Source organism: Pongo abelii, chromosome 11, assembly GCF_028885655.2.
Source record: "Pongo abelii isolate AG06213 chromosome 11, NHGRI_mPonAbe1-v2.0_pri, whole genome shotgun sequence".
In the NCBI taxonomy this organism is placed as follows: domain Eukaryota; kingdom Metazoa; phylum Chordata; class Mammalia; order Primates; family Hominidae; genus Pongo; species Pongo abelii.
The window spans coordinates 27,456,004-27,475,411 of NC_071996.2; positions in this window are offsets into that span (position 1 = coordinate 27,456,004).

Consider the following 19,408-nt stretch of genomic DNA (forward strand, 5'->3'; position numbering starts at 1 on the left):
TTGGGCTGGCAGGTGGTGGAATCTGGCATTTTGGTACAGCGGCTCTCTAGCTCCGCCTTCCCTTGACCAGGCTAAAGCTGCTCTCTGGCTCATTGCTTACAACTCTCTCCGTAGCCCCCAGGCGTCCGGCCATGTGTCTGTCTCCCCTGGGTGATGTCTTCTAGCCTCTGCAGGAGACCTTCTCAGGCAGGAGCTATGAGGAACCCACATCAACCTCTTTCGTCCCAGCATGCTCTGAGTGCCGCTGATCTCCCCATGACAGAGCAGCCAGCAGCCTATCTCATCCTTCCTGTTCCTCAGGTGTCACTGAGATGACTGCCCAATATGACCAAACTGCCGCTCTCCAGTCATCACCTGAACATCCCTTGTTTTTGACTTCTGGTAAAGAGAAGAGCTGCCAGCACCCCAGTGACGTTTTCCAAGGAAACCCCTGTTCCCTCCTCCCTGACCTCCACTTCCCGCTAAACCGCTTTTTGAATATGCCTTCTTTGCAAGTCCTCGTGGGGTTCTTGCACCTCACCTTTACCAGGTCATAACTCTTGTCTTGTGGCCTCAACCAAAATGGAAACCCAAATGGCTGGCAATGTCTGAAGAGGGACTGACATTTCAGATGACTATAAATGAAGTTCCTTGGCGTCCTTTCCATCATAGCACTTACCCTGTGGTGAAATGAGCTTAGTGAGCAGCTCTCATGGACAGCCAGTCTTGTGGTCACTTAGGGTTTTTTTTTTTTCCTTTTTTGAGACAGAGTCTCATTGTGTTGTCCAGACTTGCCTGGAACTCCTGGGCTCAAGAGATCCTCCCACCTCAGCCTCCCATGTAGCTGGGACTACAGGTGTACACCACCGCACCTGGCTCCTAACTCACTTATGTTTACAAGACCAAAAATACACATTCGTTTGCAGGGTTTCTTAACTAACTATCAACGTGTCCAACTTCCGGTGGAAATTGACTTATGTTTCTGCTTTTTAAAATATGCAGGGGAGACCTCAATTATTTCAGCTTCCTGGTACATCTCTTCCTCTTTCTGGAACTCTAGGGAGGAGCAGCTTTCTTTCTACTGGGGTTGCTGAGCTGCTGGGGTGTCAACGAGGAGATGCTGTTGGCCCTCTTCATCCCTCATGAGAACAGTCTGCCTGACACCAAAGGCATCTCAGAGAAAAGCAGAGGCAAGAGTTGGAGAGAATCTGAGCTGGTGCCTGACAGCACGCGTACACTCAGATCCAGCTATACCTGAAGCCGTGGATCTACCCAGGACTTTTCATTGATGTGAGTCGGGATCCAAATCTGGAGGCTTGAAAATCCAGCCCTTTCCTTCTTTCCTCCTTCTTAGTACAATCATGGAATCTAACATTACATGAGACCATCCATATTTGTTGAGCTGATATTGACTAAACTGGATTCCATGTTCTGTGGTAGTTCCTGTGCTAGACACTGCAATCCAGCACTGAATCAGACATGGCCTCTGCTCATAGGCAACACCCAGTCCTGTTAGCAGCCATTATTCTCCTCCAGGCTTCTACCTTGACTCTAAGCCCTCAATTTTCAAAAATTGGACTTAGAACTGGTGTGGGTTCCACAAAGATTCCTAAAATTTGCTTCCGCATTGTCTTCACTTGTTGTTATTGTCCCTGCCTTACAGATCTCTTCATATCTTCACTCCCAGCCCAGGGAAAGAAGCCAGGAAAATAAAACACAGTGGGCACTGGGAGGGTGGGGTCTTGTGACCAAGACAGCCTCAGCCCATCCTCCATGGACTAATACTCCAATTGGTAAACCAAGTGGTGGTAAACGTAGCAGTAGGACTTACGATTGAACCATCAAAATTCATGAAATTAACTGTGTAGTTGGTGAAACGTATTATAGTTCTATCTGTCCTGGGACAATGCAAACTTCACAACATTGTAATCCTGAGTGCTGAAATGAAGGTGTTGCAGCTGGAGAGATGTGAAATTAATGAGAAAGCATGGAGGTGAACCAAGAAAATAATGAATCAGTCCCTTCCCTGCTCTCTGCTGGTTTCAGACTCCTGAGGGCAGAAGTGTTTGAATGGGCAGACATTTGTCTGGTAGCTCTTAGGTGAACCAAATGGAACTATTGATACTCAACTGTTGATCTGCAAAAACGGCAATTTCATATGGTCTGAACTACTCCTGCCATAATTTTTTTTTTTTTTTGAGACGGAGTCTTGCTCTGTCACCCACGCTGGAGTGCAGTGGCACAATCTCGGCTCCCTGCAAGCTCTATCTCCCGGGTCCACGCCATTCTCCTGCCTCGGCCTCCCAAGTAGCTGGGACTACAGGCGCCCACCACCACACCTGGCTAATTTTTTGTATTTTTAGTAGAGATGGGGTTTCACCGTGTTAACCAGGATGGTATCAATCTCCTGACCTCGTGATCCACCCGCCTCGGCCTCCCAAAGTGTTGTGATTACAGGCTTGAGCCACCGCACCCGGCCTACTCCTGCCATAATCTTGCAAAACTGAATATTCTAAAGGAAACCAATCCTGATTGATAAAGTGTGGAATTCAGTTGCTCTGTGGATCTTCTACCACAAACACGAAATTTAGTGTCAAGGACATTTTGGTGGTCTGGAGATGGGGTGAGGATGTAATGGTACATCAGAAACATCCCTTCCCCATGCTGTGTATAAGATGGTCACATGAGGGCCTGACTGGGAGAAGACCCTGCAACAGGAAGACTCATAGAAACTTGCAAAGTCTCTGCTTCAAGTCAGCCTTAAAGGGGGAACATGGCCCCATTCTTATGATATGGTGTCACCACATGGCTAGAGAATTCCAATGGCCTCCTCCTCCTCTGGGTCATCACTTTAACTAAGTACGGATTGAATTCTTAGAAGTAAAGGATGGTTAAGCCCATAGCATGGGGTTTGGTGTATAACAAGAGCTCGATAAGCCTGGCTACCATTATGTTTATAGTAATAGTTTTCAGACACATTCTAAATTTCTCCCAGGGTTGAATCAGGGAGGATAGGGTGACAGACATGTGCTCATCATAAAGAAAAATGTTCTCTCAGTCAGAGCTTGCTGAGGTTGGAAAGGCTGCTCCACAGAACAGAGCATCCGCCATTGTTGGAGGAATGGAGCCCGGTTGCTTTCTGTGTGTAGATGCTGCAATAAGTGATTTCTATCTGTTACCTTAGCTTGTTTTTCCTAAAACCTTCAGGCACACAAAGATGGCACAGCTTGAAAGTAACGAGCTAGGGTTCTAATCCACAGCCCATCAATAAGCCACCACCCTTCCCACACAAATGACAGCATGAAGATCTGTGAACAGTACAAGAGGACCTATGGTCATCCAGAATGAACACAACAGAACATTACCCAGAGTTCCTTTTAGGGTTGGTGTGGCCAAATGTCTCAGCGGAATGTAAAAGATGGTGTTCTATGTATCTTTCAGGAAGTGTCTTCAAGGGAGGGGTTGTGCCTTGTTTGATAGCTTTCTACTTCCTACATGCTGGAATGTGGATGTGATGGCTGGAGCTTGAGCAGTCAACATGGCCCATGAGGCAATACCCTAAGAATGGCAGAGCAGAAAGAGAAAAGCTACTTGAGTCCTGAAAACTTGCTGGAGCAGAGCTGCCTTACCAGCTCTGTGCTGCTCATCTCTGCACTTCACTATGAGAAAGAAAGAAACTTCCATCTGGTTTTAGCGTTTGTCATTTCAGTTTTCTGTGACAAGCAGAGTAATCTAACTGAACCGATGTGTTGTGTGAATACTGACAGTGGTCACTTCTACTGACGGTGGTCATTTAGGCTGGATCCACCATTTTGCTATTACAAACAAGGAAGCTCTGAATATCTGGGCACTTGTCTGCCGGTGTGCTTATGAGAGGGTTTTGCTAAGGTGTTAGCAGATGTTCATCCTCAGCTACCCCAAACTGCAAACGCTTTGTAAAGAAGTTGCACGAATCTACCTTCCCACTAGGGGGTGTGCAAACCCCCCCCCCCCCCCCCAGGGCCTCCTCTCCCATCCTGGGTATTGTCGGATTTGGGGCCGGTTATTTATACTCCTGATACATTGAACGCAATTTAAAATTTCTATAGGGTGAGCCTGGATAAGTAATTACAACTCTATATGATGAAACACTGGGCAGCCATGAACAAGATGCTGTTTTCCAGGAATGTCTGACGATGGGAACGTTGATCTTAATCATGCCAGGTGAAAAGCTTGAGGAGCCGTGCACACAGACGGTGAAACGATCATCAAAGAATAGGCTGCGGCAGGCTGGATGGTAACGATGGTGATTTTCATGTTCTTCTTCATCTTTTGTATTATCCAAGTTTTTCACAGATGGCCCCATCCTGTTTTGTTATCAGAATAAAAGGGTAGAAATTATGATGATTTTTTTTTTTTTGAGACGGAGTCCGGCTCTGTTGCCCAGGCTGGAGTGCAGTTGCATGATCTTGGCTCACTGCAACCTCTGCCTCCCGGGTTCAAGCAATTCTCTGCCTCAGCCTCCCGAGTAGCTGGGATTACAGGCGCCGGCCACCACTCCTGGCTAATTTTTATATTTTTAGTAGTGATGGGATTTCACCATCTTGGACAGGCTGGTCTTGAACTCCTGACCTCTTGATCCACCCGCCTCAGCCTCCCAAAGTGCTGGGATTACAGGTGTGAGCCACCACGCTTGGCCGATGATTATTTTAAAACAGCAGCCCCAGGTGGGTTGACAGACAGGAGGGAGAGCCCAAGGGGCTGGTCAGAGGGAAGTGCCGCACTGGGGAACAGGCTCCGGGGCGTGTGCGGGAAGTGGCACAGTGGCGGCGAGGCAGTGGGCTCTGTGCCACTCCTGCTCCGTGCCAGCAAGGCTGGGCCCTGTGCAGGGGCGGTCACCACCCCGTGGCTCAGTTTCCTCACCTGTGAACTGGTCACAGTGATGGCGTTGACCTCCTGGGCTGTGGTGAGGCTGATAAGATGCTGAGGGACAAACTCCAATGCAGATCATTCACTCCAGGGTCATAGCCTTCCACCCAGCCCTCCACAGGGCAGACAGTGGAGGACTTGAAGGCAACTCTGTGGCCGAATGCCAGGAAGGGATTTCAGCACTCTTAGTGGAGGGAATTGGAGTAGAGGCTTGAGAAGCTGAGGCTGCAGGGATCTGATGTGTATCAGAGGGGTGGGGCTCTGGAAATGGACTCCTCTCCATGCCCTTGGGGGCTCTGCTACTTTCTCAGCAGATAGAGCCTCAAAAAGTCTGCCACTGCAGGCATCCATCCATATCTGCCAAGCACCTCCGTGGGCCAGGCCCTACTCTGGGTGTGGCCATGGAACATGGACTGAAGAGACTTGAAGACCCCTTGTCAAGCTGGCACTGCAAGGTGGGGCTGGGGCTGCGGGTGCGGCTGGGGCCACAGGAGAGGCTGGCTTTGCTTGCTTGTGGCCCCATTGAGAAGATTTGGAAAGCTCTGTGCCCTGCAACATCTGCCTGGGCCTCCTCCGGCCCTCTGCTGGGATCCCTGCTGCCCCCTTCACACTCCCAGCCCACTCCCTGTGTATAAAATGCAGGTTGCCTGGGACCTTCAAAACCCAAAGCTAATCTTATGCCTGGCCTTGGTCATGGATGGTGACTGATTCCAGGATGATCACAGGGAAAGGAGGCCCTGGGACCCAACACCCTCATGCAGCCTCTCCCCTAGCCCAACACCCCCCTGCAGCTCTCCCCCAGCCCAACACCCCCCTGCAGCCTCTCCCCCAGCCCAGCACACCCCTGCAGGCTCTCCCCCAACCCAACGCACCCCTGCAGCCTCTCTCCCAGCCCCTGTCCTGTGTGTCGTTGCAGTGCTGGGACCTGTGGTGGGAGAGACGGGAAAGGTGCTGTCACGCTGGGGTGTACAATCTCATCTCCGGCCAGACTTGGACCCCAGCGTGCCTTGCTTGGCTTCTGCTCTGCCTTCCAGCCATATAACCCATAAAACCTCCTTAATCACTGCTGCCAGGTCCTTCTGTTGGCTGAGAGGTGACTCCTTTTAGGAAGAATGTCCTGGAACTTTTCATGAGCTAACAACCCAATGAATAACAAGTCAGCATTTATAAAGTGAACATTTTCACTCAAAAAAATGCTGCCTGGTTTTATTCAACAGAGCATTCGTGAAATGATTTTTTCCCCTAGAAAAAATGACAATTTATAGCTCAATATAAGTGAAGCACATCAGATGTGGAAGAAATAAAGAGCCAGATAAACCGAATGCTGGCCCATGTTTTGATCGTCAGCTGTAAATATGAAGGTTGGGAAACAATTTGTGTGAAGTGAGCCTTTTTTTTTTTCTTTTACTTGCTGTTCTGTGCAATGGGTGGAGATTTTGGCAGGATGGATAATGCAATCCAATTCATTTATGTTATGCTTCTGATTCTCCAGAAAGTTATGTAAACCCCTGTGAAATAAAACATGCTAGTCTCCAGATCACGGAGAAGAAACTGATTGTGACTGAATTGTTCAGCAGTCAGGCCTGGATGCGTAGGGAGCTGACAGAGTGGGAAAAGGTTAAACGGACCTAACTCATCAAAGACAGACATGGAGTCTCCAATTCTGAGGTGTTAGAGGCAGAGGCCGGGGCAGGCAGAATTCTGAGATCACCTTGCCAAGGTCCCTGGTACATATGCCCCATACGATCCCCTCCCCTGCAGTGTGGGCAGGACTGTGAATATTATGGGATTTCCGCCTGTGATTAGGCTACATTATATGACAAAGGCAAAGAGGTCTCACAGACGTAATTAAAGTCCCAGATTAGTTGACTTTGAGTTCATCAACAGGGGGACTGTCTCGGGTGGGCCTTACCTAATCAGTGAGACTGAAAAGGGAGTGTGACGGAAAGGAAGAGCCCTGAAGCCTGGGAGACTGTCCTGCTGGCTGTGAAGAAGGGAGCTGCCCTGTGGTGGGGGGCAGGGCATGTGGTAGGAGCTGAGCGTGAGCCCAACCAGCAATCACCAAACCACCAAAACCAATCCACAACCTCACAACCCTGCATCTCTTGTCCCCGGGACCTGGCTAGCCCCACGCAGCACCTGCTCACGTCTCTGGCAGCTGGGAGGAAGCTGGAAGCAAGGACAGGTGGGAGCTAGCTGGCTGGACAAGGCCAGGATGGGCATCCACAGCAGAGGGAGAAAAAAGGCCAAAACCAGTTTCATTAGCACACACCATCACAAAGAGGTTCACTTCGCAGTATCATCCTTCTAGGTGGCTCAAAGTACCACTTGTGGTTTTCCTACTTGGTACATATAAGTCTGTGCCACAATTGTAAAACATTTTGACAACTGTTTTTCAGGATCATTGGTTTCCCTTGCTGTCTTTGTGTCATTTCAGAATCTAAACACACTGATCTGAGGAAGGCACCATAGGCTCCCAGAGGGGCCAGAAACTCCAGGACACAGGGCAGGCCAAGAGCCCCGAGGCAGGGCCAGAGAGAAGACGGCGGCAGGCAACTGCAGCTTTGCTATGATGCTCTGATGGCCTAGCCCAGGATGGAGAAGGAGAAAGAAAGGAAGGATGTTTCAAGCTGTTTTAAATTAAAGACTACCCTCAAGGCTTCAGACTAAAGCAATGTGGTCTAAATAACAGTGACCAGAACATTGACCCAAAAAAATGTAGCAATATACAACTGAAAATTGGAATCTACCACAGTGTTAATGATTAGAAAAGAGGCGAGAAATAAGTGAATTAGAATTGTAAGTTACAAATAGTTCTAGGAACGTCAAATTTTGGAGAAGCCTGGAGATCTTTTCAATTTCTGCCCCTCATGGATCGGGGTCCATAAACCCCAATCCAAAACTCTTGGGGCCAGCTGTGGTTTGGAACACAGAATGTTCAGATTTTAAACAACACTGCCAGTCACAGAACACCCTCAGGGGGGCCTGGGGAGCATCGCTCATCAAACTCGCCAAGCTTTCTCCACCATGATGAATGACTTCCCACAAAACAGGATGAGTCAGGCCAGAAATGGCTGCAGTTTGGGACAGGGCAGGTGCCACTACCTAATGATTTCCTTTAAAAATCGAATTTTGGGCCGGGCACTGTGGCTCATACCTGTAATCCCAGCACTTTGGGAGGCCGTGGCGGGCAGATCACCTAAGATCAGGAGTTCGAGACCAGCCTGGCCAACATGGTGAAATCCCATCTCTACTAAAAGTACAAAAATTAGCCGGATGTGGTGGCAGGCACCTGTAGTACCAGCTACTCGGGAGGCTGAGGCAGGAGAATCGCTTGAAGCGGGGAGGAGGAGGTTGCAGTGAGCCGAGATTATGCCATTGCTCTCCAGCCTGGGGGACAAGAGCGAGACCCCATCTCAAGAAAAAAAAAAAAGAAAGAAAAAAGAAAAAAATTGAATTTTGGGGGAGCTTTTTGGATTTCAATATTGAGTATGAGGAGCTGAGGATCAGGAACAGAGGATAAGTTGGCCTGTACCTCTCCAAGATCTGATGCTACCAGAGCTAGAGCTAGAATACTCGCTCAGCACTGATCGGCGTCTGCAATTCACAAAACAAGTTTACCTCTGGGGTCTCATCTGATCATGCCCCAGGTAGATCAGGGCAGAAACCCCAAGCAGGTGTCTGGGGCCATAGGTTTTCAGCCTCTCACTGCGCCCGCAGTCCCTCCTTGTTCCCCTGCGTGACCTCTGCCCCACACCTCAGCCCACGTGGCTTCCTCTGCCGTGGATGCCTGTCCTGGCCTTGCCTAGCTGGTGAGCTTCCTGAGTCCTACAGAGGAGCAGCTCCTCTCTGCTGCTCAGGATGTGAGCAGGTGCTGCATGGGGCCAGCCAGGTCCTGAAGAGAGAGGGTGGAAGATTGTGAGATGTCCAAGATGGGTCTGGCTGGTGAGTGGAGTGTGGACCCAATCTCTCCTCCTGGGCAGTTCATGCATGCTTGGGTGGGGCAGCCTGAGCTGTAGAGTGGGATTGGCTGGTACCCGGGGCGCCTGCCTTCTCTCCTTTGTTGAGCAAGTGTACTCTCACTACCACAGGGAAAACCTCCCCTGGAGCCCTCTGAAAGCCACTGGCCATATCATCCATTTCTAATGAGGTATAATTGTGGACAGGAATGGGGGCCTTGAGGCTTATAAGGAAAGCACACTCCACATCCGGGCTTTGCAATTGGGGCCCACTTTTAGTGGCTGCGCCCCTTGGTATAAGCCCATCCCAACCCTCGATAGCTGGCAGTGACCCATTTGGCCGTCCCCTGGGCTGCTCCCCAACCCTCCTGTTGCCCATTTTCCAGATGAACAAGCAAGCTCATAGAATTTAAGTCACTTGTCCAAGATCAATTACTAAGTAAGTAGCAGAGCTGGGATTTGAAATCAGGTTTGCCAGGCAGTAAAGGCTACTCATTTCCAAGCTGCTCCTGGCCAGTGGCCCATTGAACTCAAATGGGGACGGACACACACACACACACACACAAACGGGTTCAGGAGGAACAGTACTATGCATATTGACCACCAGGTGGCGCCCCAATGCCACAGTTGGGACACCTGACTCCACAACAGTTCTTCCGAGGGCCGGTCTGGAAGGAAGGGAGGGAGGCCTGGGACAGTGGGCTCTGTGCATCTGACCTGGCCCTTGTCCAAGAGCCCAGGTGTGTTGGAGGCTTGAGTCAGGATGAACCCAGCATAGCAACAGACACCGAGTACAGGGGCTTCACCTGCAACGGTCTATTTTCCGGTTGCTTTCCAGGAAATGGCAATTTACAGAAGGAAGGCTTAACAATGTGGGAATTATTCCTTTAAGAATTAATTTTAAAAGTTCAGTATATGTGTTCCCAGATCCCCACCCTTCAACACTTCTTATTCATCCACACTGCCCCAAACATATTGAATGACAAAAGGCACGATATATGAAAAGATAGTTAAAAAAAAAAAAGCCAAAAAACACCCAAAAACCCATAACACACTTTAACCTTTTCTCAATCAAAGTTTGCATACATCAACCCACAAAAAAACTGCCTACATAGCCTCTGCCTTGTGCATGTGGCAGGGAGCCCCAGGCTGGCCTGAGTTTCCTGGTCGGCTGTATGTCTGGTGTTCCTGGCTCAGTGCTGAGCCTACAAGGCCGCCTGCTTCATGGCAGGCATTTCGTGGCACGATGCTGCCTCCTGCTTTCTAATCCTTTAGAAACCACACACGCAGGTGTGCCAGAGGGGGCACTTTGTGTATCTCCCAGAGCTGGATGTGGATTCTATTTCTTGTGTCTGCTGCACCAGGACGCTGGGCCTGAGTGCATTCTGGTTCCCGCTGCTCACTGCCATGGGCTCTGTGGTTAGGGCCTTGGGTGATACTGCAGAGCGTGAGGAACTGTGAGGAGCGCACGTGCATGTGTGAGCGCATGGTCTTGGATGTCCTCAGGGGCATCCGTGCATGAGTTCCACTGTGGCTGTGCCCACAGGCTCTTCAGGCCCCCAAATTCCCCTGCAGCTTCTCAGCCACCCTAGGGGCATGGGCAAGGAGAGCACGTGATGGCTCCCGTGCCCCTCGATGGCACAGGAATCTTCCGCAGTGCCATGGTCATCTTCCGACACTCAGGCACTCGATGGGGCACAGGCTCAGTTCCCCTCTGCCCTCGGGTCCTGAAAGCCCATCTTGGGCTTTTCACCTTGGGACCTACCACATGCCTCCTTCTGTGGACCTTCCCTGTCTCTTCATTCTCCCCTCGGCCTGGGCACCCATGGTCCGGTCTGGGTAGGGTGGAGAGGCTGATGTTCTCCCACTGCCCCTTCCCCAGCATTTTATTGCACCAGGTATGTGCCACCTCCTGCGACAGCAGACTTTTGGCAGACGAAAACCAGGAAAGGCCAGCATTGTTGTTCTCCATCGTATGCACACATTTTTGGTGGTCCCAGAGACTTAAGGTGTGGACGGCTTTTGGGGGGTGTCCAGGGATGCAGAGCATCCTGCAATACAGAGGAAAGTCAGAACTACAAAGAGAAGGCCTCCTCTGCACCTGCACCGGGAGCTGGCTGGGCCAGCAGGACACTCTCACGCTGCAGCGTCCCTCCCAGGGGAGGAAGAGGAAGCAGGGCCAGGGGAGGGGCTTCAGGGAGACGTGGCCAGGGACCTCAGGTTAGAGTTCATTTCTCCCATAGGGGCAGGAGCAGGTGGATGGAAACGAGGACCCTCCACTGAGGGCATGTGCCTCTTGAATCAGGATTCGGGGGATCACGGTTCAGCTTGGAGAGGAATCTGAAGAGGCCCTGGGCTGGCTGATCAGGGCCTGGTGGGGACAGACACTGAGAGGGGAGGGTCTAAGGGGCATGGCAGGGAGTGGAATTGGTCATCCCTCAGGCATCTTCCTTCCCCTCCTGACCAGGCCAAGAATTGCCTCTGGAGGGTTTTGTTTTTTTCATTTTTTTTGTTTGTTTTCATAGAGATGGGATCTCACTATGTTGCCCAGGCTGGTCTCAAACTCCTGGCTTCAAGCAATCCTCCCGCCTTGGCCTCCCAAAGAGACAGGATTACAAGAATGAATCACTGTGCCTGGTCTGGATTTTTTTTTTTAACTTATTTTGGAGAATTGTGGACCTACACCAAAGTGAACAGAAGAGAATAATGAGCCCCGGGCATCCACCCTCTAACTCCACCAACCCTAACCCCTAACCCCCAGCCAGTTCTGTCCCATCTGCACCCCCCACCAACTCCCCTCTCCTGTATTACTTAGAAGGGAAACCAGGCCTCACAGCATTTCATCTGGAAATATTCCAGTACACGTCCCTAAAAGGTGGCAGGGCCAGGCCGGCATCATCAGAGCTCAGGTTACAGATGTTTCCTCTGAGGGTGGCAGAATTTCCTTTCCAGTTTGCTTGAGTCAGGCCCCATACCAGCTCCACCCAGAGTGACTGAGTGTGGTCTCTCTCCAGCCTCTCCTTCTCTTTCTTTTTTCACTTTTCATTTTGAAATAATTTCAGACTTACAGGAAAGTTGCAAAAATAGTACAAAGAATTCCCATTATACTCTTCACCCAGATTCTTCAAATATTAACATCTTACATAACACAGTACAATGATCAAAATTAGGAGAGGAAGATGGGCACGATACGATCACCAAACCTACAAATCTCACTTAGATTTATCTCATTGACAGGTCTCATTTAGATTTGCCCATTTAATTGTCTACTTTAGTCTGAAAGAGCTTCCCAGTCTCGCTTTATCTTGTTTTTTTTTGTTTTGTTTTTTGTTTTTTGTTTTTTTTTTTTTGAGTACTGGCCAGTGATTTTGTAGAATGTCCCTCCATCGGGTTTTGTCTGATGTTTCTTCATGATTAGATTTGGGTTATGCATTTTTGGCAGGATTCTCGCAGAAAGAATGCTGTCCTTCTCATTCTCGGAGGGCTGGGATGTCCAATTTCTCCACTATACACTTACCATTCTTTCCCTTTGTAATTAACAAGTATCTGTGGGGAGATAATTTGAGGCTATGTAAGTAGCTTATTTCTGATCATATTTTTGCCTACTAGTTTTAACATCCATTCATGATTCTTGCTTAAAACAATGATTGCTGAGGTGTTTATGGAATAGAGATTTTTCTATGTTCAGCATTCCTTCTACATTTCATTAATGAAATTCTTCTGTGAGTAAGAGCTTTCCTTTCTGCCTCATGTGCATATTCATTCATTTCTCCATATCCATATAGACTTATGGATTCTTATTTTATTCTATGGCTATGGACCATGACTTTTGTTGTTCAAATTGTCCCAGCTGTGGCCATCAGGACCCCCTTCCCGTGGTTCCTGTGTGGTTTGCTGCAGCCACATCATTTTTAGGAGCTTCCTTGCTCTATAGCACCAAGAGATGCTGCTGACTCCCCCTGTCCTTTCTCTGACCTGGCCCTGGAACGAGCTGTTTCTCTTGGAAGCCCTGGTTTGTTGTATTGAGACTGGTGTTTAGAAATCAAGATCTGGGTGCTGGCTGTGCTCATGACCACCAGGCTCTCATTACCTCTAGGCCCTCCCAGCAGCTAGACTAGGAAATACACACACACACACACACACACACACACACACACACACACACACCTGTATACACGTTAAAAACCATGAGTTCTTACTGACACCCCTAATTCCAATCCAGTATCACAGGGTTCTTGGTCTTGGTGTATCTTTGATCTCCTTATCCATCATCTATTGACTGATTTACTCAGTTCCAGAAGGCACGTAAAATAGTTTCAGAATCAGTGACCCATACCTTCATGAAAAATTGACCTACTAGTCATGGTATGATATGTGTATATAGGTCTTTTCATTTTTAGCCTTCGAGTATGCAATAAAAACACTGTTTTCCAAAGTTTCTTAGGTTAGTTCCCCCATCTTTTCAGTGGAAGTATATGAATCATTTGTAAAACTATTAGTGTCACTTATTTCTGTTTGTATTATATTTTGGGTTTCCTCTCATTAAAAAATTTTTTTAATCTAGTACATGAAATATGGACATGATTCTAAAAGTCAGAACGATTCAAAAGGTATACACAGTGTCACTCCCTCTAATTCTTCTGGTCATTCCCATCATCCACCCTTTTCCCACCTATGCCCACGCCCCACGGGGAACCACCCCAGACAGGCAACCAGTCTTATTGGTTTCTGATTTATCCTTCCTCTGTTTCTTCTGCACAAAAGAACAGGTTTCGTATATTTTATTTTCCTTCCCCTCTTCCTTAGATGAAAAGTAGCATGTTACAGATATTCTTTAGCACTTTGCTTTTGTATTTAACGACATAATCTAGGAATCACTCCACCCTGAAGTCTCTTCTAATCCAAATATTCCCCTCCAAGCTTCCATTTCCCCTGTGTCATTGAGTTGCAGAAACTGGCAGTCTGTCCTGTGGAGCTTCCCACAGTGGGGACTTTGCTGATTGTACCTGCAAAGTGGCGCGTCACCCATCCCCCTGCCCTGTCTTTTCTTTAACGGGTCACTGGATTTGGAGGCTTGATCGGAGTCAAGTTTGCCTTCTTGGGAAAAGACTCAGAATTTGAAGAGATCCTTGGCAAAGCAAAGATAACTTTTGCGTAGGTCCAAATGTGTGTCCACAGGGCTCGGCTAAGCATGCTCCCAGATACTGTCGACCTCTGGGCCACTCCCTCTGCACAAGCTCTGGCCTCTTTGTCTAAAATGGGGGTTCCTTTCCTCCTGATGAACTTTGGGGTGTCGACATACCCCTGGAGATTTGCACAGAGTTTCTAATTCCTTAAAGCAGGTGGGTCAGGCCATCCTCGCTTTCATCCTTTCCAATCTGCGGGAGCTGGAGGAGAGGTTTTCACGTCTCAGTTATTGTTGTGAAAATGCAACGGATTCTGCATTTCCTCCCTGTAATGTCCGAGGTGGCCGGTAGAGGGGGGTGTTACTCCCCAAGAACCGGCTCTGGCCTCGGCTGGGCTGTCTAGCGGCCTCCCTCGCTTCTACCGAGACTATTCTTGTCTCGGTCATTACCTGGGTATGGCAGCAGGGACAGGCCGGTGACTGCCACGCAGGGGTGTCCGCCCCCTTCTTGGTAAGCCGCACCCCGTGGGGCTGACGGGGTGTCCTCGAGCTCACGGGGAAGGATGGTCACGTGGGCCCAGGGAAGGAGCGGGCATGACTGAGGGCGGCCGTCTCCACTGTCACCAGGTTCCTGGAGCCAGCTCTGCCCTCTCCCTCCACTCCCCTGAGCCCGCCGGCTTCCCCCAAGCCTGGCCTGGTGCAGACTGGGCTTGGGAAGTGAGTCAGGGCCTGACTATATGTGATAAAAAGAAGCTCCTTGCTTTTAAAGGACAGTGAGGGGGTCGTCTTACACTTAACAGCCCGGACATAATTGATTTTTTTACAGACCCCTCTGTGGGCAAGTGCTTTTTACGAAAAAAGCAAACATATTTAATAAGAATGAAACTCCCCTGAATGGTTCCGGGTCCTATCAGAAGCGGGAAGTCCCCTTTTCAAATGGTTGCAGGCATCTCCTTTGATCACACGATATCACTGAACATGCAGCCCCCACACCCCCCGCTTCATTCTCACCTCATTTTTCTCCACTGCGCACGCCAGCCTCTGACACGTGGTGGCCCTCTCTCGAGGGGGTGCTGGTGCCTGCCTCCTCTGGACACCCTGTGAAGGCAGGGACGGACAGGTCCCAAGGGGAAACCATCGGTCAAGGTGAGTGTTGCAGGCACCCTGGAGGAAGGCACTGTGTCACCTGCTGGCCCAAGGGCTTCCAGAGTGTGGGCTTAAAGTGCACCCCACGTGCCGCCTATGAATTACAACAGGGAATGCATCTGCCAAGCATCCTAGACCCACGTTTCTGGCTGGCACAGCCTCGCCCTCTGTGGAAATCAGCATGAGAGGAGCCACACAGAGGCTGCCTGGAGAGTGGACTGAACAGGGGGGAGGAGTAATCCCCCACGGCCCCCTCCACCCTCGCATCTCCATCCCTGCCATGTGGGGCCTGGGCTGCTCTCTGGATAGCCAGGGCTGTGCTAGGCGCGGCTCAGGCTGGGCTCTCTGATGGCCCCTGAGATGTCAGCAAGACCTACCCATGACACCGCCCAAACCCAGGGCCCTGAGGACGGGAACCTTGTCCTTTCAGAGCACTGGCTCTGGGGCCTGTGCAGGTGGTGCCCCTCTCTGAGCCTCAGGGTTCTCATCTGCACAGTGGGGGCGTCAGTGGTGTCTGCAGGACAGGCTGTAGGAGGGTGAAGTTGAAAGCAGGCCTGAGCAGCCAGAGGCCCTGGGTCTGGCCCGCCACATACCTGGGGAGTCAGGGACTGCCTGTCCCCCCAGCAGCTGCCCTCCATGCCCATGTGCTGGCCAGAGAACCCTGGTCAGGGGCTGAGACAGTGGTGTGCCGGCGGTCACTAATACTGACTGTCATTAAATATTTAGGAATGCTGACAGCCATTGTTACAAATTAAATTCTACAAACTGATGATTAAATAAATTGTATTAAAAACAAAGGTAGTGAATATTCCACTCCCCGTCCTTCCTGGTCGCCTTTCTGCATCGTCTGTGCTCTTACAGCGACGTCTGCTGCTGGGTCCGTGGTGAAAATGCTGTATGAGGCTGTGCTACTGCTCTGCCTGCAGTGACGTCTGGGGACAGCTGCAAATGGGCACATGTGCAAGCCAGAGGACTGACTGTCAACCTGTCACCGGAGTGGGCCTGGCTTCCACGGCCAGGGGAGGGGCCGCCAGCCTGGGATGCACACAGTCCTCACAGCTCTGGGAGCTGGCTTTCAGGGAGTCCTCCTGCAGGGTTCTGCTCTATGCTCTCTCTCCTTCTGCTGAGGCATAGGGCTTCTCTACTCGCCCTGGGCCAGAGGAGCCAGGCAGCTGGGCAGCGGAAGGCTTGGGTGCCCTGGACAGGTGTCTGCCTAGCACTGGCTGGCCAGGCCCAGCCAGACCCCTATGGGCTCATCCACACAGCCACCCTGTGGGTGAGGGCTTGGTCTGTTTGAGGGATGGGGGACCGAGGTTCTGGGAGGGGCTTGCCAAGTCCTGGCAGTCAGCAAATGGCAGGCGAGGACCTGAGCCCCTCCACTAGATATGAGGTCAGTGCTGCCCCAAGCACCTGGGGCTGCCTCCAGTGACAGGAGCAGCATGGTGATGTGGGGAGAGGTTCAGCTGGAGGCAGCCACACCACGAAGGACGCTAGGGCATGGTCCAGGAGCCCTGCACTGGCTGACATGCACTCCTGAAGTTCCACCATTAGAGACTGATCCCTCACGACTCCCATCTGCCCTCTCCTTGAGTCCTCCTCCCAAGCGCGCGTCCCCACGAAGATAAGCATCAGGGCACCAGCGTGCTCCTCAGGGTCCTGGGGGCAGCAGCATCAGGGAAAAGGAGACCAGCAGGCAGAGCATGGCTATGGGTGACCTGAAACAGCCACCACTCCCTCCCCCTGGAACCCCGAGGGCCAAGGGAACAGGAGGGTCTGGCCCTGGGCAGCCTCCCTTCTGCAGGGAAAGGCAGGCGTGGGTGGGCAACACTGGGGCCAGACAGATGGGGGTGGGCTGGTCTTGGGGGCTCAACTTGGAGGGCAGGGCCCTGCCTGGCAACGTGGGCATCATGCAGAGGGCCGTGTGAGGACAGCTCGTGGAAAGTGCCCAGAGTGGAGCGCTGGCCCTGGAGAGCAAGGGATGCTCACGCATGCTGCAACCTGGACGAACCTCAAGGACATTGTGCTGAGTGAAATAAGCCAGACACAAAAGGCATGGCCTGCATGATTCCACTCACATGAGGCACCCGGAGTAGTCAAATTCACAGCCCGGAAGTAGAATGGCAGTTGCCAGGGGTTGCGGGGAGGGGAGTTAGTGTTTAATGGACACAGGGTTTTAGTTTTGCAAGATGAAGAGTTTTGTGGATGGGTGGTGGTGATGGTTGCTCAACAGTGTTAATGTACTTAATGCCTCTGAACGGTGCACTTAAAAAAGGTTAATGGCTGGGCAGGGTGGCTCACGCCTATAATCCTAGCGCTTTACCAGGCCCAAGTGGGCGGCTATCTTGAGGCCAGGAGTTTGAGACCAGCCTGGGCAACATAGTGAGACCTCATCTCTACAAAAAAAAATTTAAGAATTAGCTGGGCGTGGTGGCACACTGGTAGTCCCAGCTACTCAGGAGGCTGAGGTGGCATGGGAGTGCGAGGGGTGGTGGGGTGCTGGGGGGTGAGGAGGCGGTGTAGTGCAGCAAAGCAGGGTGTGGGAGGATGAAGGTGGGTATGTGTGTGGAGGGGGAGAATTGCTTGAGCCCAGGAATTCAAGCTTACAGTGAGCTGTGATCCAGCCACTTGAATTCTTTTTATTATTATTTTTATTATTTTTTAAGACAGAGTTTCACTCTTGTTGCCCAGGCTGTAGTGCAATGGCACGATCTCGGCTCACTGCAACCTCCGCTTCGCGGGTTCAAGCGATTCTCCTGCCTCAGCCTCCCGAGTAGCTGGGATTACAGACATGTGCCACCATGCCCAGCTAATTTTGTATTTTTTAGTAGAGACGCGGTTTCTCCATGTTGGTCAGGCTGGTCTCGAACTCCCGACCTCAAGTGATCCACCCGCCTCAGCCTCCCAAAGTGCTGGGATTACAGGCGTGAGCCACTGCGCCCGGCCCAGCCACTTGAATTCTTAAAGCACAGCTTGCCTTAGGGGCTTCATAATGGCCCTAGGGCCCCTGGGGCATCACCCACAGGGTGTGAGGCCCCTCCCCTCACCTCCCTCTCTCCCTGCCTCACTTCCTTCTTTCCTCCCTTCCCTTCTCAATTGAGCCCCCTACTCAGTGCCAAGCCCTGGGCGCCCTGCCTGGAGGAGTGGGCACAATGATGGGAAGGCAGGCGAGTGTGCTGCAACAGAGCGAGCCATGGGCTGTGGGGCACTGCAGGCAGACAGCAGAGGCAGGAAGCAGGCCTTCCTTCTGGGAGGCAGGAGGAGCCTGGGGAGAGTTGCTAGCTGTGGCCTTCTCGGCCCAGGCTCTCTAGCAACTTGGGGTTCGAGGGTCAAACTTCTTTCTTTAGGTAGGTGAGGATAGATGTGGAGGCCTCAGAACCCTGAGTTCAAGTCTGATCTCAGCTTCTTGCCTACTGCGGTAAGGCAGTCGCTTCTCAGTGACTCAACTTTCCCAGCCACAAGATGGGTCCAGAAAGAGCCGCTTGGGGAGCAGAGGGGCCGGGAGGATGGGGTGAATGACTGCCTGTCTGTGGGTATCTGCAGCTCCTGCTGGCAATCCTTCTCACCCGCTCGGTCTCCAGCCAGGGGACAGGGACCTGGGGTCCACACCTCAGCCTGAGATCCAAGGCCGTCCTCGGAGGAGGCCCCGCATTCGTCCCCCAGGTTGGTGCCCACGCCTGCCTTGGCATGAAGCCACCCTTTCTCAGGAAGGCCAAGTTACTGAAACAGATAAGTCAATCTGTCAAGAAGCCTTGGAGAAAGAATCTCTCAACTTGCTCAGCCAAGAAGCTCAAAAGGCGAATTGTTCCCAGAGATGAAGAAGGAAACAACAGACACCTTCTTCCCGGGCTCTGCCTGCGGCTCTCGAGGCCCTGCCCTCCTCCCCCTGCCCCCCAAGAGAGCACCTGTAGGCTCAGGGCCAGCCCAGGGACAGGCATGGTGGCCCCTCGCTGGCTGCTGGGGTGGCACCCAATTCCAGAGCCCTGTGTGGGGAAGGAGAGGGCCGAGAGCCACTGTTTGGCTCCTGTCCCGGACCTGACTGGGAGACCTTCTGAAAAACTCAGCTTCCTGATCAACAGAGGGCAGAAGACCTGAGCCACTGGCCTCCCCATGGAAGAGACTCAGAGCGGTCTGAAGAGTAGTGCCCACCCTGGACAAACTCCCGGAGTCAGTGTGACCGTCGGAGCTGGAGGCTGAGGTGATGGGGGCCAGGGAGACCCAGCAATGGCCCCGAGGTAGTGAGGAGTCTCTGGAGGCCAGATACCCTCAAGATGGTAAAGGAACATCCTTGGAG